The 19307-nt window shown below is 44.6% G+C and overlaps 1 protein-coding gene across 1 annotated transcript in view; it reads right to left on the reverse strand.

Moving 5' to 3' along the window:
- Positions 1 to 19307, reverse strand: part of COP1 (COP1 E3 ubiquitin ligase) — a 1876694-nt gene that overhangs the window by 1118039 nt on the left and 739348 nt on the right. The window lies entirely within an intron of this gene.

The following is a 19307-nucleotide window of genomic DNA, read 5'->3' on the forward strand; positions in this document are numbered from 1 at the left end:
AGCCAGTTCTCGGCCACATATCGTGCCTGAGCCTGAGAGAAAACCTGAGAAGATTGCTAAAAAGGAGAAAGGGCTAAATGCACCCCAACTTTGCCCGGCTGAATCTGCATCGCCACAGGCTGGCATAAAGCCTGCATCATCACTTGCTGCATCACAGGCTGATACTGAGCCTACATCTGGAAGTGTATCCGCACTGTTCATTGATCACACAGTACCTGGAGCCATAAGGTACAACCTGCGTTCTAAAAATCGAAAGTGATCGAATCTTTGCGGTGTTGTTGTTGCCTCTTTTCCCATCACGGATGAATTGGGAATCTGAGGCCTGGGGAAGTGGAGCGTGGGGGCTGTACCAATCTGGGAGCTCTGAAACATGGCTTCCCGGTGCTATCTAGGAAAATAAAAAAATCCATATGTCGATCACCCTGTGCGAACAAGCGGGGTGCTTATGGTACACAGGCAATTGATGATTGCTCTGGAGTTTTTTGAGCAATGTGCAGGAGCACGATAATCTTGCCTTACGCTTAGCAATCCAGGCTGCCGAGAACTGGCCTAAACACTTTGTTTACATTTTCAAATTTGTTGGTGTTTCAACGGGTGCTGCTGTGAGAAGTATTCACGACGAACATTGTCGGAGAAGAAGAGTCACGCATGATGCCCATACCTGCTTCCGCCCCCTCCTGCACCAACGCTGATGATGTAATAGATATAGAGATTATAAAGAAATATTGAAAGAATTGCTGTAATAAAGTAATGCTAATGATTATGACATTTCTGGGTATTCTATGTACCATTATCCCAGTATTATGGTATCTGGAGAGTGTATACCCATTGAGTTCTCTTTTGCCTGCCACAAACGCATCTGTCATAGACAGTCCGGTCCATGTACTCTCTTATACTCTCCCTCCAATAGAAGAAAGACACAGGGAAGGTTATGGTAATAACACATTGCTTTTGATTATGAATATGACTCACTCAATCTTGAACAAGACTAACTGCACGCATTTACCCCAGCATGGCGGAAAAGGACTAGGTTGGTATGTACAGCCATTACCACTTAATACAGCATGCTATGTATCACTGAGCGCCCTATTTTATGGGAAATGGAACAAGAGTAAAACGGGTCGATTAGACAGGACAAACATGGATGAATTTGAGAAAGTCGCATTGAAACCAGTAGGTTGTTCTATATTTAACAGAGCGAGGATGATAAAACCAGTAGTAACGCCACAAGACAGACTGTATGTGCCTTATAAGTCATCTGTAATAATGTTTCACATGAACCCAGTAGGGAACAAAGATGTAGTGCCCCCGTCATATACAATACATTACAATCCTCGCACTTTTCCATTTTGCTTACGAAAGAAAGGTTCCTATACAGTAGGGACATTTGATAGATGCATGAATATTGCAGTACTTGCAGAGAGAAGAAGAACCAATATATGTAGGTGACCCTGTTTATTTTGTATGAGGAGAAAAAGCTTATCCCTGGCTACCTAGAAATTGGGGTGGAACAGGTTACTTAGGAATCCTTTTCCCTGGGGTATTCCTTTCCCGAACATCAGATACATCGAAATTATCTAGATCAAGGCCTCGGCGGGATGATGAAGCAGGATTTATCGCGGGAGACACAGCAAAATCATTTATACCATTTTGGGGCCAAGCAATAAACTCATATAAGAAGATTGTCAAGAATTCTAGAAAAAACGATAAATGGAACAACTGACATACTGTATAATATGACCCTAGAAGAGAAGGCAATTAGATTAATAACACTTCAGAATAGAATGGCTGACCGTGGAGGTGTTTGCAAAATCATGGGGTCAGCGTGTTGCGCATTTGTAAGTGACTTCTCCCTTATGATTTTTGAGGCAATAAAAAAGCTACACGTCCTGAGCTCTGACCTCCACCCCCCGACAGGTGGTTGGGAACTGAATATAAGTTCTTGGTTTGGGGAGTTATTACACTCATGGGGATGGAATTTAGTTGCAATTTTAGCAACAGTGATCGGAATCTTCCTAATATGTTGTTGTTGCATACACTGTCTGCCAATCATTTGCACTGAAATAAGTATTGAATGCATGCAAGTGCTGACCGAAAAAAGAACTCCCAAAGTGGATGCGAATGCAAATAACGAAACGCAAACTATGAAAGAGTTTATGTCCATTGATATTGATGACGATTACAGTAGTATGCGTAGTTCAGAATTAGATACTTGGTCAGCGGAGGATGCGATGTATGGTTGATGCGTTTGGCTTACGGCCAAGTGGAGGGTTTGTTAGTCTATAAAAATACCCTACCATAGCATAGACGGTGTATTATGTTGGCCGAAAACCAACCGCATCATATGCCTCGCATCACGTGAACAGACTCGTCTGCATAACCAGAGAGCATCCATTTTACGACACAGAATCCGCCATTTTGCCATTTGCTTACTTGCTTTCTGTTCAAACGCTTTGCAAAAATGAATTTAATTTCGTTCTGCTCCAGCACAGAGCAAGGCCACAAGTTAAGATGAGAGACCGACCCAGACATAAATACATTGTTTGCCCCCCTCACAAGTCCTTGAAGGTGAGCAGAGAGGCATTTAAGCACCAAGCAGGTGCCAGCTGGTCTCGCTGGGACGGCAGAAACTGTAGAAATAGACAGCTAGAGTCTCTTTCACCCTTCCCCACCCCCTTTCCTGGGCCCCTTTAGATCGAGCTGACCTCCAGCTCACAAATAGAAACTGGGAGATAGCAGGTCCTGGAATGTGTCTCTCCTACGAACACAGCTCGCTCATAGAACAAGAGCATTATGTTCTCTGTAACAAAGAATAGTGTATGCGCCTTCGCAGATTGAAACTGTTGCTGAATAAATGTATTAGAAGGTGTCATAATTGTCAATCACCAAACCCTTGCTGAAGAAGATACATTAGGGGCGGTTTTTATGTGTCACTACTGATAATATGATGGTCTTTTTGTATATATGTCACTGTTGTAGAATGCTCGCGCTCTTGCGTCTCACTAGGTCTGGGTAACACACGTTGCGAGACGTGAGATCCAGTCGGCCGACTGAGACTATTTGCTTTGCAATAAAACCCTAGATTTTGGGAATTGAACCTTGTGTCTGGCTTATCAGTTCATGTATGGTCATTGTGCCTTGTTTCCATACGTGAGGGTCTTCAGGGCCCGTCAATATGACCCGTGGCAGGCCAAACCTGGAGAAATACTCTTTTAACATCAGTTTTGCCGTGCTGATTGCTGTGCAGTCTTTGAGTGGGTACGCTTCCACCCATTTACTGAATGCACAGACCACGACCAATATGTATTTAAGATTCTGACATCTTTCCATTTCTATGAAATCAAAATGGATTACGTCAAAAGGCATGGAGGCGGAGCCAAAACTACCTGTTGGCGTGGCTGTTACTTTCCCAATATTATGTTGTAGACAGATCATACAATTCTGAACTAGTCTCTCAGCATTTTTTCTAATGTGTGGGTTCTGCCATACTGTAGCCAGATGCTCAATCATCTTTTTCGCACATATGTGAGTGGGGCTGTGGGCCATGGTGACCATTGCAGTTACGTAGGAGTTGGGCAGCATTCACTTTCTACTCTTTTTGTCCACCCAGCAACCTTCTACGTCTAACTCTGCAGAGCCCTCAGCCCACCCTTTTATTTCGTCAGCAGTTGCATCCGCCTGCATCTCTTTGACTGTGGCAATCCCATTTTCTATCATGCAGGGCAGTTCTTCTGACTGTACTATCAACATTTTCGTGTGTAAATCAGTGGCAGTTTGTTTTGCAATTTTGTCTGCAAATGCGTTTCCTTTTCCAATGTTACATGTTATTTTCTTATGCGCCTCGCCTTTCATTATCGCTAGTCGCTTTGGACACGTGAGTGCAGACAACAATCGCGCTATCAAAGGGCCATGTTGAATTTTCGTTCCATGGGATGTTAGGAAACCTCTCTCAGCCCAGTGTCGGCCAAAATTGTGCACCACCCTGAATGCATACTGACTGTCAGTATATGTTTACATTCAAATTTTCAGAAATTTCACATGCTCTCGTCAATGCTATTATCTCTGCTGCCTGCGCCGAATTGTATGGAATTCTTTTACTCTCTACAAAACTCTTTAGTGTCGTGATGGAGTAGGCAGCAGTTGACGTGCCATGAGCTAATTTGAAACAGGAACCATCACAAAAAAGTTCTCCATCTGGCTCTTTCTGTGGGGTGTCTGTTAGATCAATTCTCCCTTTTGTTTCTTCCTCAGCAACCATTAAACAATCATAGGGGGGTGATTCATTCTAACTCGCTTCTTCATTGGGAGGGGGTAATAACTCTGCAGGATTCAAAGCGCAACACCTCCGAATTTGGATATGTGGTGCAAACAGGACAATTTCATATCTAGTCAATCTAGCTGATGTGAGATGTTACGTCTGCGTTCTGTTTAAAAGAACGTCTACCGTGTGGGGCACCATCAAAGTTAAGGCGTGACCCAAAACCATTCCCTCGGTTTGTTTTACTGAAGCGGCAGTCGCGGCGACCGCTCATAAACGCAGCAAAGAGCATGCTACATGGTCCAGCGTGGAAGAAAAATAACCGCATGGTCTATTTCTTCCGCCTTGTTCCTGGGTCAATACAGCCAGCGCGCAACAGTCATTCTCATGCACAAACAATTTAAAAACTTTTTCATAATTTGGTGTGCCCAAAACTGGAGACGAGCACAAAGCAACTTTGAGCAGATCAAATGCATTCTGACATTCCTCATCCCATGGCAATGGCAAAGGTAGGGCAACATCCTTTTTTGTCAATGCCACCATTTGTTTAACAATCATAGCAAAAGTTGGTATCCACTGCCGGCAATATGAGGGCATGCCTATTATGGCTCAGACTCCTTTCTGTGTCTTTGGGATAGGCATACCAGAGATACTCTCTATACTTTCTGGTGTCAGTCTTCTTCCCTCTTTCGAAAGTAGGTAGCCCAAATAGGCCACCTCCTTTCGTCAATACTGGAATTTTTTTCAATGAAGCTTTATGACCATGCACTGCTAAATGCGTTAATAATATGACAGTACCCTCCTTGCAAATTTCTTCTGAGTCTGCAGCAATTAACAAGTCATCAATGTACTGCAATAGTACACAACCCGCTGGTAGCTCTAGCATATCTAGTTGTTCATTTAATGCTCTGCTATAAATACTTGGGCTCTCAGCGTAACCTTGTGGAATTAGTGTGAATGTGAAAGAACACCCTCCTAGTGTGAAAGCAAATAGGTATCTGCTATCTGGGTGTACTGGAATGCTAAAGAATGCATTCTTAAGATCGACTACACTAAAATATGAAGCCAAAGCTGGAATCATTGTCAAAATGGTAGTGACATCTAGGACCAACGGAAATTGGGGATCAACAACTTTATTCAACCCGCGTAAATCAATTATAAAACGGAAAGGTATTTCATTACCTCCTTTCTTATAAACTGGAAGAATGGGACTGTTACAAGTGCTCCAAGTAATTTCTTCAATCACGTTTCTTTTAACCCAATCTGAAACAATGCATTTCAATGCTTTCTCTCCTTCCACTGAAATTTTATACTGGGGGATACGCGGCAATGTTACTTCCTCTTTCAAAACAACTTTCACCGGTGTTAGGCAGAAACCTGTGCAGTTCCCTCTGGGACCACTGCAAAAGATTTAAGACTACAGGTGTTTGGCAGTAAACCCACTTGGTAGCAGTCTGTACCACACGGATTCACTTGGTAGCTGTGGCTGAGCAGTCAGACTTCCCTCAAGAAGAGTTAGGCAGTATACAGAGTATTCACAATAGGTCAAAAAGAACACAGTAGAACAAGTAAACACTGACCAGAGCTTGGTGTAAAAGAGATATAATTATTTATTTAAAACCACATCTAGAAAAACACACAGACATTAATAGTAAGCAATTCAAAAACACGGTCACTAAAAGATATACACTCCCTCAAAAGAATATTAGATAATTCTTTAGTAAAGCCCCACTTATTTTCAGACAGCGGTGAGTGCTTAACACAGATGGCACTCTAATAATTTGTTTAAAAAGGGAGAGAAAAGCAGAGTATAAATTGAAACAGATCCCAACACTTTTCTTTAGAACATGACATGAGAGTAAGGCAAAGTAAAACCGTGAGTTTAGAGTCAGTAGGCCGGATCCACTTTAAGAGGATCAAAACGAAATATGTCCAAGGTCACACGGTTGCAGTGCACAAGAGTCTTGCAAAGGTTCAAAAAGAGTTGGACCAAAAGAAAGGGACCAGTTAGAGGGTCAAGGTGGCCAGCCCAGTGCAGAAGGTTAAGGGGTTATTATTACCTTGTAGCAATCTTTAGAAAGGGAGGCCTGGCGGACACGGTACCTTAGAATACTCCAGCGGGGGCAGTTGTTCCTGACAGCGGATGCAAGTCGGTGCTTCGTCCGGGGGAAGAGAGGATCTCGTCGGGGAGGAAGACAGGAGTCCGTTGCACTGCCAGGGAAGAAACCAGCCGCGGAGTTCTCAGGTAAAAGGAGCAGTCCTTTTATTCGCGGTCCAGTGGTAAGTGGCTATCCGGTTGCCGGGGTGCTTGGCACGGGCAATTCGACCACAAGACGGCCTGGGATGCGAAGAGAAGAAGGTAAACTGGTTGTGCCCACCAGTCAGGGGAAGAAGCCTCTCCAGCCGGGAGATCTTCTCTGTCGTTGGGAAGTGGTGAGTCGGTTCCGCAGGGCTCCACCAGTGGTGTCGTCGTGGTAGGTTGGCTCAGCTTCTCCCTCGTCGGATTCTCAGGTCCTGTGGTGACTTCTGAAGTTCCAGTCCCCAAAGCCCTGCTTTTATGCAGCACACCCCCATTCACTCAGCCTAGCTGTCAAACAAACATGCTAAGTGGGGCCAATCACACAAGAGTGCGACTTGAGTTAACAAGGTAACTCAGTCCAGGGTGCCTAAACCCCCTCCCACACCCCCTGTGGTACCCAGACAGAGTGGCACCACTTTTGGAGGCTTCTGTGGAGAAGCCCGCCAAAAAGTGGAACAAAGGGCTCGACTTGGGTTGGAGTCACAGAAGAGAACACAAACACCATTTTAGAATCGAGTCCTGGCAAAAAATACCAACCGGCGAATTAATATTAAATAAATAAACCGGCTGTATGTTCGAGGCTATGAGAATTAAATAATTAAAGTTGGTAGCCTCGAACAATGGGAAAATCCCATAGGGATATATTCGCGGTCGAATATAAAAAGTAGTATCCACTGCCACCAGCCAAAACTCGATCAGGGGGGACAGAGACGTGCCCCCTCGACTAACAGACCCCAGGGCAATCGAATTGCCCCGACCAGTACGTCCACAATATGATGGTTTGTACTGGTTTCTGTTCATAATTTGGGACTAGTAAAGCCAATGGTGACTTTACATGCCCTGGGAGACAGTAGTCAGTTCCAAGGTATGGAGTCTATGGTGGGGTGTCACTTTGACACCCCTGTGTTACTGCACGGAGGGTGCTGTGTAACACACATAGTAAAAACACATGAGACCCTATGGAGTAAAGGACCCCATAGCCCATAAAACACATTAACAGTCAAAGGAACACCATAAATCATGTCCAAGAGTGGGAGAAAAAGAGTCTCACTCTTGGCAGGAGAAAAAAACAAACTCCAGAAATCCAGCAAAGCTGCTGGGGGACTCACTAGGTTAGGAAATTCAGCCTAAAGAGAGAATTCTCCCTAACAACCGGCTCTATTTTCAAACAACCAACATCGTTGTCATTCATCGCCCATATGCAAGCCGGTACCTTACTTAACTCTGTTGGCAGGGGTTTGGACAGGAACTGGGACTGTGGCATTTTTTGTGGTGAGACCTTCAAAAACACTCCATCAGGAGAACAATGAATAACCGCACTTAGTTTTTTCAAGAAGTTTAAACCTAATAGATTCTCTCCGCAATTTTGTGTTAAAAGGAACGGGCAATACTCTGTGAATGGACCTAGTGTTACAGGTACTGACTGTGACACTGCCCTAATTACCGGGGTGCCTGCGAACCCTACTGAAATGTTCTTTTGTCCAGACAGTGGTATCTCTGGAACCAAATGTTCGTCTACTGAGCACTTCTGTGCAAGGGTAAGTACAGACATCAGGTGTCAAGTGCTGGTGGGGGACTGTAGGGATACAGGAAGTGTTCCCAAGTGCAGGGGTTGCCAGGGAGGCAGTGCAGGCAGGTGTGTAACTGGCAGGGGAGGGGACCTGGGCGCGAGATCAGAGGGTGGCCAGGTTACCAGTACAGTTTCAGCCAGGAATTCAGCAGGGGAGAGGAGGAGAGAAAGCAGAAGCAAACAGGAAGGTTTTGAGGTGCGTTCGGAACCGGAGATGGTTATCCGCAAGTTTCAGGGAGGCAGGGAAGCTGTTCCAGAGGGAGGCCCCAGCCGAAGAAAGAGATCTACCACCAACTCGTTGCTTGGAGAAGCGATTGACCCTGAGGGAGTTGGAGGTAGATGAGCCAAGAGCTTGAGAAGGAAGATATTTAGAAAGAGAGAGCTCAAGGTATTGAGGCCCCAGAAAGCCTTGTGGACAATTCAGAGGGTTTTGAACTTAATCCTCACAGCCACTGGGAGCCAGTGCAGAGATTTCAGTCCTGGAGAGATACAATCCCTGGGCTTGAGGCCAAGGACAAGTCTCGCAGTCTTGTTCTGGATGAGTTGCAGAGGCCGTAGAGTAGAAGCAGGCAGAAAGAGGCTGTGGCAATAATCCAGTCTAGAGAGCTCCAGAGTTCTGGCGACTGAGCTTCTGGGTGAAGGAGAGGAAAGGAAGAATACCTCTGAGGAGGTGCAGCTAGTAATGTGACTTCTTAGAGAAGTCAGAGATGCGAGGAGAAAAGGAGAGTGTGGAGTCGAAGAGGACCCCGAGGTTTTAAGCCTTGCAGGTGGAAGCAGGAAGAGGGCCAAGGGAGGCCGGCCAGAGAGTGACAGGAAAGGAGGAGCGGGTGTGCCGATGAGGAGAATCTCAGTGTTACTGGCATTAAGGCAGAGATCATTGGCAGTACACCACTCCTGGATAGCAGACAGTCAGAGATGAGAGACGGAGCCTGAAAATGAGCCGAGTGTCATCCGCATAGCACTGAAAGTTGGGGCAGAGCGCAGCAATGCGGTGGGCAAGAAGTGCCAGGTATTGGTTGAACAGCAAGGGAGAGAGGTTAGACCCCTAGGGGACACCACATGTAGAGATAAAGATAGAGGAGAGGAAGGACCCAAGTTGGATACCGTTGGAGGTAGAAGTATTTGAGGAGTATAGGGCACAGGGATAAGCGTGACTGGGATTCTGGCAAGGAAACATCAGATATAGCCTCTGCAGTGCAAGACACTATGACTGAGGGCTTTCTACGCTTTTCCTGACATCTGACCACGATTTTGTGTTGGCTATGACATTGCTCCTATGAGGTTTTTGTGGTACCTATGCTGGCTTTGTGTGGTTTATGGGCCTATAATTGCACTCTGTGTGAGACGAGGGGAGTCCTGCTCAATTTGAAGCTCAGAGTTCGAGTCCCTGATGGGCCCTTAGGTTGAACCCCGGCCCGATCACTGAAGCCCTCGGAGCATGCTCTGGTAGTTTGTCAACCATCAGGGTCTCTGAGTCGGGAAGGCTTCTGATGTTAAGGCTTCACATTGGGTCTTGCAGAGCCGGTATCAGACCCTGTTAGGGAGAATTCTCTTTTTGGGCTGAATTTCCTAACCTAGCGAGTCGTCCCCCAGCAGCTGTGCTGGATTACTGGAGTTTGTTTTTTTCTCCTGCCAAGAGTGAGACTCTTTCTCCCACTCTTGGACATGATTTATGGTGTTCCTTTGACTGTTAATGTGTTTTATGGGCTATGGGGTCCTTTACTCCATAGGGTCTCATGTGTTTTACTATGTGTGTTACACAGCACCCTCCGTGCAGTGACACCCCACCATAGACTCCATACCCTGGGACTGACTACTGTCTCCCAGGGCATGTAAAGTCACCATTGGCTTTACTAATCCCAAATTATGAACAGAAACCAGTACAAACCATCATATTGTGGACGTACTGGTCGGGGCAATTCAATTGTCCCGGGGTCTGTTAGTCGAGGGGGCACGTCTCCGTCCCCTCTGATCGAGTTTTGGCTGGTGGCAGTGGATACTACTTTTTATATTCGACCGCAAATATGTCCCTCTGGGATTTTCCCATTGTTCAAGGCTACCAACTTTAATTATTTAATTCTCATAGCCTCGAACATACAGCCGGTTGATTTATTTAATATTAATGCGCCGGTTGGTATTTTTTGCCAGGACTCGATTCTAAAATGGCATGTGTTCTCTTCTGTGACTCCAACCCAAGTCGAGCCCTTTGTTCCACTTTTGACGGGCTTCTCCACAGAAGCCTCCAAAAGTGGTGCCACTCTGTCTGGGTACCACAGGGGGTGTAAGAGGGGGTTTAGGCACCCTGGACTGAGTTACCTTGGTAACTCAAGTCGCACTCTTGTGTGATTGGCCCAAGTGGTGAGCCGGCCGGCTCACCACTTAGCATGTTTGATTGACAGCTAGGCTGAGTGAATGGGGGTGTGCTGCATAAAAGCAGGGCTTTGGGGACTGGAACTTCAGAAGTCGCCACAGGACCTGAGAATCCGACGAGGGAGAAGCTGAGCCGACCTGCTACGACGACACCACCGGTGGAGCCCTGCGGAACCGACTCACCACTTCCCGACGACAGAGAAGATCTCCCTGCTGGAGAGTCTTCTTCCCCTGACTGGTGGGCACAACCAGTTTACCTTCTTTTCCTCGCATCCCAGGACGTCTTGTGGTCGAATTGCCTGTGCCAAGCACCCCGGCAACCGGATAGCCACTTACAACTGGACCGCGAACCAAAGGACCGCTCCTTTTAACTGAGAACTCTGCGGCTGGTTTCTTCCCTGGCAGTGCAACGGACTCCTGTCTTCCTCCCCGACGAGATCCTCTCTTCCCCCGGATGAAGCATCGACTTGCATCCGCTGCCAGGAACAACTGCCCCCACTGGAGTATTCTCACCACTTTAAGGTACCGTATCCGCCAGGCCTCCCTTTCTAAAGATTGTTACAAGGTAATAATAATCCCTTAACCTTCTGGACTGGGCTGGCCGCCTTGACCATCTAACTGGTCCCCTTTCTTTTGGTCCAACTTTTTCTGAACCTTTGAGACTTTTGTGCACTTTTTAACCGTGTGACCGTGGACACATTTAGTTCTGATCCTCTTAAAGTGGTTCCGGCTTTCTGAACTCTAACTTCACGGTTTAACTTTGCCTTCCTCTCTTGCAGTGTTCTTGTGAAGGTGTTGGGATCTGTTTCAATTTATATCCTGCTTTTCTCTCCCTTTTAAAACGAATTATTAGAGTGCCATCTGCGTTAAGCGCTCCCCGCTGTCTGAAAATAAGTGGAGCTTTACTTAAGACTTGTCTAATATTCTTTTAAGGGAGTGTATATCTTTTAGTGACCGTGTTTTTGAACTGCTTAATATTAGTGCCTGTGTGTTTTATTAGATGTGGTTTTAAATAAATAATTATATCTCTTTTACACCAAGATCTGGTCAGTGTTTGATTGTTCTACTATGTTCTTTTGACCTATTGTGAATACTCTGTATACTTACTAACTCTTCTTGAGGGAAGTCTGACTGCTCAGCCACAGCTACCAAGTGAATCTGTGTGGTACAGACTGCTACCAAGTGGGTTTACTGCCAAACACCTGTAGTCTTAAATCTTTTGCAGTGGTCCCAGAGGGACCTGCACAGGTTTCTGCCTAACACACCCCCTCAGTGCGAGAACCAGTAAAAGCCTGAAAGGCAGCAGTGGCTAAACTCAGCAGGACTTGTGATCCTCACACATGTGCAGGGATCCGGTGCACTTGTGGTTGTGTGTTCTCAGAACTAACTCTATGAGGTGCATAAGAGGAGACCTGTGGAAAACACCCCAACCAGCCTAACCGCCGGTGAAGCGTGCAAGGCAAAAAAAGAGTGGCATGACCCAGTCCACCCACCAGTGCTCAGGCCTAGACACTCTAAACAGAGCTTGTGCGAATCTGGCGCTGCCAGTGCCACAAGGGGAACACGATGCAAACCCCATTATACCCATCATGAAAGGACCGAGTTTCCGTGAGAGGTGAAGAAAGAAAATAGGGGAAAAAGAAAATACACTCCAAAAATAAACTGCCCACTGCACAGAGCGTCCATTCCCCAAGAAGCGGAGGAAAGGACTGATGGCTGTTGCTGGTGGACAGAATCTGCAGAAATAGCGCCACCAATGATACTGCTCCTTATAGTGCAATACAAATGTATTGAAAGGGAAATGTTTCTTTTTATAATGTGCAAAATGTGCTGTGGTTTCATCCCATTTGATGGAATACCTGTCCCATCCTCTTTAAAGGACTCCCATAAGGGGTGGAAAGGGGACGGCACGATGAGTAAATCTAATACCCGTTATGCCCAGTCTGCATCAACCTCAACACCTACGGGTCGAATGTCCTTCCATGGACTGGTGGGTGCTTGTAGATGTGTCCATGACTAGAAACGCCACCTTATGTATTACTCTACGGTATGTGACTCAGACTAAAATAGATTATTGGCTGATCATGGTGGCCCTCTGTACAAGACTGACTTGCTCCATTCTTCTAAGGACTCTTTATGATCATTGGAGAGAGAGAGAGAGAGAGAGAGAGAGAGAGAGAGAGAGAGAGAGAGAGAGAGAGAGAGAGAGAGAGAGAGAGAGAGAGAGAGAGAGAGAGAGAGAGAGAGAGAGAGAGAGAGAGAGAGAGAGAGAGAGAGAGAGAGAGAGAGAGAGAGAGAGAGAGAGAGAGAGAGAGAGAGAGAGAGAGAGAGAGAGAGAGAGAGAGAGAGAGAGAGAGAGAGAGAGAGAGAGAGAAAATTGATACCTGGGTTTTTAACTGGTTTTGGCTATTGCTTCACCAAAACAATGGGCTGCGCTGCTCAGAGTAAGAATATCAAAACACCTGGTATGTGGGTCAAATGGTCAAAGATGATTTCTGTGAGAAAGCAAACGCACAGCGTTGGGGAAAAGCTATTTTATTGATTACAGGTAAAATAAGGGATACAGAAGTGCTGCATCATCATTTAGTAATTCTGCTTCTATACTCATCTGTTCTAAGCCTACTTGTCTTTCACTCATAAGAGCTTTATCAGGGATATTATCCTTAAACTGATTCCATTTTTGATTTTCAATTCAGAATGCTGTTGTCTGAATAGCAATGTTGTGGGAAATAGGTGATGAACTATGGTGAAGCATTGTTCCTTATACAATTCCATACCGCTTCACCAATCTGTACCAAAGTCTGCATAGTTACCCGCTAGGACCCTCCAGACACTACTGGCAACATTAAATGTGGACACTTCACCCCTTTCCCCGGATTTCAGCACCTACACGCAGACTGTTGCCTGAAATTGGCAAAACATCAATGTGGTCGTAGAAGGACCAGTCCTCAAACCTACAATGCACTGTTTCTGGGAACTTTGCACCGCAATGAACTGCACCACACCAGGGTGAGGCAAAAGGTTGGAAGAGAGCAGAGTAGGTTCCAGTATGCAGCAGCACACAAACTCTGATGCCCCCCCCCACCCCACAACATCTGCTACGGGGTATGTCAGCCTGCCACACACGCCCCTTCTCAGTGCAGTTTACTTCAAAGTGCAAAGCACATAAAGCAATAAGTAAATCGGAACAGCGACCTACAGGATCATTGATTTTCAACAATTGATGAGTGTTGTCATGTCTGTCTACAGAAACCGTTCAGAGAACGGGTGCTTTTTGCTAGTGATCTATAAAGAATACTTAAGTAAAACAAAGGCAAGCTGTTGAATTGTGATACCATAGTCTCTAAGTAATTCTGGTTCATTCTATTCTTGAAAATTTTAGGTTACACTGAAATTCTTCAAATTGTGGCAAACCACATTGTAGGGAAGTGCCATAATATTGTTGGTTTCCCAAACAGTCTGCGTGTGTGAATGCCAAATGAGGTTATATGTCTAGACAGGTCTCTGGGTGCCAGACCACCCTGGAAATTCAAATCGGGTGCCTTGCTAGATCAAGAGTTCTCTAACTGACAGTGAAAGAGAAATACTTTGTGTTTAATGAAAGACCAGTAGACTAGAATGTAATATAGCTCCAAAGGATTGAGTGCATGCTGCTGCAAACTGTTTGTGATTGGCAGGTCAAAGGTTAGAAATAAATCAGTACCAACATAGGTTAGGTGATATTATATGTAAATATTGGGAGGGGACAGAAATGAGATCCAGACATAGGATGGACATGTTTTCACAAAAATATATGTATTAAAAGAAAATGAGAAACTGCCTCTCTATCACCATGCTAAAGAGGAGCTTCCCTGCCTATAAACCAAAACTAAGGATCTGTCCGAGTCAGGATGTCAACAACAGAAAAAACGTCCTTGTGTCCAAAGCACTCTATCATGACCCTCACACTATAAGACAACTTGTAAGGCAAAATATCTTCAGCTGGCCAAAAAGTGTTCACAACCAAAGTAAGTCGAATTCCAGCAAAAATGTTATCCAGGGAGGAGGCCTTTAGTTCCAGAGGGTGGACACCTTACCCTGGATTCTCAGTAGTACAAAAATAGTCACTTGTGTAAGCAGTTCCTCGATATCTTGTTCAGACTCACAAAATTCCTGTGTAGGCAACTAAGTATTTAACAGTTTTGACTTAATGCAATTTTCTCTGTGGTCTGAATAGCAATGTCTTTCTTTAACATTTCTTAGGGCTTGCAGATTACCTGGTTTACTCCCCTGTACTCTCCTGCCAGGTCTTCACCTATGAGTTTCACTTGCCTGGTATACTTCCCTACCAGGTCTTTACATTAATATCAATTGCTTGCTATCTTTCTTGTCAGGATTTCTCATATACATTTCAGTTGTCTTTGATTTAGACTGACTTCTCATATGCTTATTAGTTTCATCAATAATGTAGGTATTGCCATTGGGTTTCTTATAGATGCTTGTGGCAATGTTTCTGTAAGTTTGGCCCCACATTTTCATTTTAGATTTCCCAAGTTCATTGGGGTTTGTTTTCTGCCTTCTGGTATTCATTTAAGCCTTTCGCCGTATTCTCAAAGTTACAATATTCAAATTGTTGTTGGTTTGGTCACCAGAACGCCCTGGGGTCCCCACTAACTTCTGGTAGACTCACCGGCTTCTTCCAGCGTCTCCGGTCGGATTTGCACTTCTGCTGCATGCTGCTGACACTGGCTTTCCAATCTGGAGGCTATAGTCATACTTCTGCTTTCCTTGTGTTTGACGCTTTAGGTCTGCTTCCCCTCAGGATCCAACATGGAGAACTCCAGCCTCTCAACTCGCTGAGCGCCCAGGACCTTTTCAGTGACTCCCAACTTCTCCACGGCACTGCAGACTCTGCTTCGGCGTCCCTCCCGTGGCGGTCTCCTCTGCTTCGCCACGCCGGCAAGTACTGTTTGTGAGCCTTCAAACAAGAGCCAACGTCTTCTCCTTCCTTGCCTCTCTGAACAGTACGATTGTTCAGTTTAAATGTCCTGCGCACAGGTGTTTTAGCAAAAGAAATAGACTGCTCTGAAGGATCAGAAATGAGAGACAGACGAGGAGAGTTTTCTCACAAGTAGTCCTTTTATTAAATAATAAGGATGAGACAAATGCCTATCTTTCCCTAACTTAGCAACGAGTTCCCTACCTGTCAAACTAAAGATAAAGGAAAATGCTCTAATATCCAAAGGTATCTATCCCTCACACTCATACATACAACAAAAACATGCAGGGACTTTATGGCTGTTTACACTCCATAAAATAAAAGTTATATTCAAAGGGAAAATGTATATACATGAATCCTTGTAATCATGGTTGAATCCCCTTCCCAGGATCAATTCAGGATTTTTCAAACCAAAGTCCAAAATCAAAAAAAGCTCTTTGCAATAGCCAAATGGGAAGGAGCTATTTCTAGAACAATATTTGTATGGCTTTTAGGTATTACAATTTGTGACTGGGGTATAACTGCCTGTCCCACATCTCTATATAATAATTTGGACAGAAGGAAAAAAATTGGTCAGCCTTCTTCCTGCACTCATCTTCTTATATTATCTGAATAAAGGGTTCTGATAATAAGCGGTAATTCCTTTGTGCAAAACATAAGTTAAGAACAATCTCTTCTTCTTCAGCTATTCATTCTCCTGCTTTGACTCGATAGGGTTTCTTCCCATTATTTTGCATCAATATTTTGATATCTCCCCTGAAATCAGGGTCAACTACTCCCTCCAGTAGGTCTAGACGGACAAGTAGATACAGTTTCCTCACAATTGGCCATTTTATTAAATAATAAGGGTGAAACAAACGCCTATCTTTTCCTAACTTAACAAGGATTTCCCAAACCTGTCAAGCTAAGGTAAATCAAAATGCGCTAATATCCCTCACACTCATACATACAACAAAATCATTGAGGACTAGTTGGCTATTTAAACTCCATAAAATGCCTCTATTTGTGTACTTTTCTGCTGTACTCCACATGATTCTATTTCTCTGCTCTTCTCACTCATGGTTGGCTCCCCTTCTATGCTCAATTCAAATTCAACTTTTTAGCCCTTGTCTTTAAATTACTCTACGGTCTTACCCCGGATTACCTATCCTCCCTTATCCTCCCTTGTCTCATTCTATTACTCCTTCCCACTCTCTTCGCTCTAGCTCTCAATTTCGTCTTGTAGTACCAGCCCCCCAACCCCTTGTGCACAGTCACGCTTTTGCACATTCGCTCACCTTGCTCCCATGCACTGAAATGCTCTTCCTCTTTCTCTACGCTCTATCCCTGTCTACTCCTTGTTTCATAAATCGTTTAAATCTCATCTGATCCAGCAGGGTTGACCTCAGGCAACTTCATGTCATTTTTCATTTAATATTATTTTACCGTTTTGATATTGTTGCCATGTAGAGCGCTTTGGATTAAGGCACTATATAAGTCCCAAATAAATACAATTAAATAACAAATAACAGTTATATGCAAACAGAAAATGTATAAACATGAATCCTTGTAATCAGGGTCAAATCCCCTTCCCCAGGACCCATTCAGGCTATTTCAAACCAAAGTCCAAATCAAGAAAGTTATTTTCAACAGCCAAGTTCCACTCCAATTACAACATACAGATCTTTTCATTCCATAGATCCTTCACTTGACAATTTGATTGTCTTATTTCCAAACAGGATTTCTCACTTCAAGACAATTAGGTTTCCACAAACTTCTGTTTGACAAACAAAAAGGACTTTGTCTTCACACACCAAGTCAGTATTTAATGCAATTACTCTCTTCTTTGAAGACCAATCACTTTTCCTTTTATCACATTTCTTCTTCATAAGCAACACAGTTTTGTCAGGATGGTTTTACAACAGTTCATCATAACACATTATTGGACTTGCCACTTTGTTTCCACCACAACCTTCTAACACACAGCAATAATTCAAATGATCTCCTTCCTGGTCCACTTGCGTGGCAGGACTAATTGTCCCTTTCCTGGTGTACTTGCCTGCCGGGATAAAACCCCTACTTCTAACTAGTAGTCCTCTGTGGTGAGGTTTGCTTCATACTTTCCACACTTAAATCTTCAATGGGGAAAGTCAATCAAAAACTGCTTCTTGGATAAGCCTTTTGACTTTCAACAACAAGGGGTTTATAACTTCTTGCACAAGGATACAGTACGAATTGGCAATGTCTCTTACAATGATTTGATGTCCCAGGCAATGCAGGCAACATTGCTCTCCCCCTTGAGGATTTCTAAAAGGTGAGGTTTTATCCTGAAATCTTTGGTGGCCTTCTACACCACCAATTAACTGCTGGTAATGTTGTCTACAATGTCTCCTTTCCAGGTATACCTCATTAGGAAAGTTGTATCCCCTTTCATTTAGGATTGCCTTTCTTTGACTTAGGCAATGCTGGTTATAATCTTTTCTTGCAGGCAATCTCCCTTTTTGTAGATTACATTCACTTTGTTTGAATATTGTTTACTTTGGCAATGGTGGTTACAATATTCCTCTACTCAATCTCTCTTAACATGAGAGTTGTGCCCAAATTGCTGTAATTTAACAGTTTGGTATTCAAAAGCTTTACTATGAGCCAGTGGTCTATTTCGGAGCGCCCCGGGCTTACCTAGCGAAGGCCAAATCACTGGTCTTTCCTTGCTTCCCCTATGGACACGGTGCTTTGGTTTCTTTGTTTATCTGAAATGCCCTGGCACCCGACAGCTCCGGTAACACGCCCTCTGCTGGCACCTCCTGAAAAGGTAGCTTTCTCTGCTCTGCACATGCTCCTCTGAAAGCTACCCACCAGAGTATGTTGCAGTACAGGAAGATCTTCTCTTTTTTTTTGGGATTACTAGTCTCAGTACCGCTTCCCGCTGCGCGTAATACCCAGCTACTGCCACTCTCTCGACATGGCATCCCGCTTGAAACACAGCGACGGCTCGTCTTCTACTTCTCCCTCCTTTGTCTGCTGCTCCGACTGCTTCTCCTTAATCGCCCGCACCTGAAAGGCCTTTAAAGGTTTAAAGGTCCCACTCAGGTGTGGGTCATTACAGTTTTGTAACTCTGATCCGCTCCTCCTCATCTCAGTACTAAGCATTATAGGACTTGAAGTCCATAATGTTCTTAGTCATTTTGACCTCAGAAACCTCAAATTCATAATAAGCCATTAAATATGCATGATCATTAGGGAAGTTATTCAACGTGTTCTCCCCATCTTCCTGACCTGGACCTCCTCTCATGTGATCGTCCCACATAATACCACCCCCAGAGTCAGGATCAGGTAGCGTCTGCCTTTCCCTGGCCACATGAGAAGGGTTCCAGGGTTTCTGGGATGATCACCTCTGATTCATCACACTGCTCAATACGGTTTAAGTTCTTGTTACATGGTTCCAACTTCTGCATCTTCCTTGTCCCAGTACTTGAATTCTGGGAGTTGAAGTTCCTAGATGTTGTTCAACACATGGGATTGGAATAGTTCTGGTTACTGGGTTTGCAATAAGGAACCTTAGAAGAAAAAGATGTCATGTTGGAGCAGTGTTAGTGTCATGGTTGTGCGTTTAGCCAAAAAAATAAGAGAAGGTGGTTCACTACTCCCACCAGTAGGAATACACATTTGACAGAATGCCATGAGGGCCTGGGGCATCAGAGGGTTTTGTTCATGGAAAAGGGTAGTAGGCATAAGGGGTACTTCCTCATGGGAAAGGGGGAGATACTGTGTCTTGTCCAGTGAAGTCATGACATCTCCCCAATAACTGTCTCCTCCCATGTGATCCTCCATCATGAAACCGCCCCCATGGTCA

The sequence above is a fragment of the Ambystoma mexicanum genome, chromosome 1q, assembly GCF_040938575.1.
Source record: "Ambystoma mexicanum isolate Mex_15411 chromosome 1q, UKY_AmexF1_1, whole genome shotgun sequence".
NCBI classification, from domain to species: Eukaryota; Metazoa; Chordata; class Amphibia; order Caudata; family Ambystomatidae; genus Ambystoma; species Ambystoma mexicanum.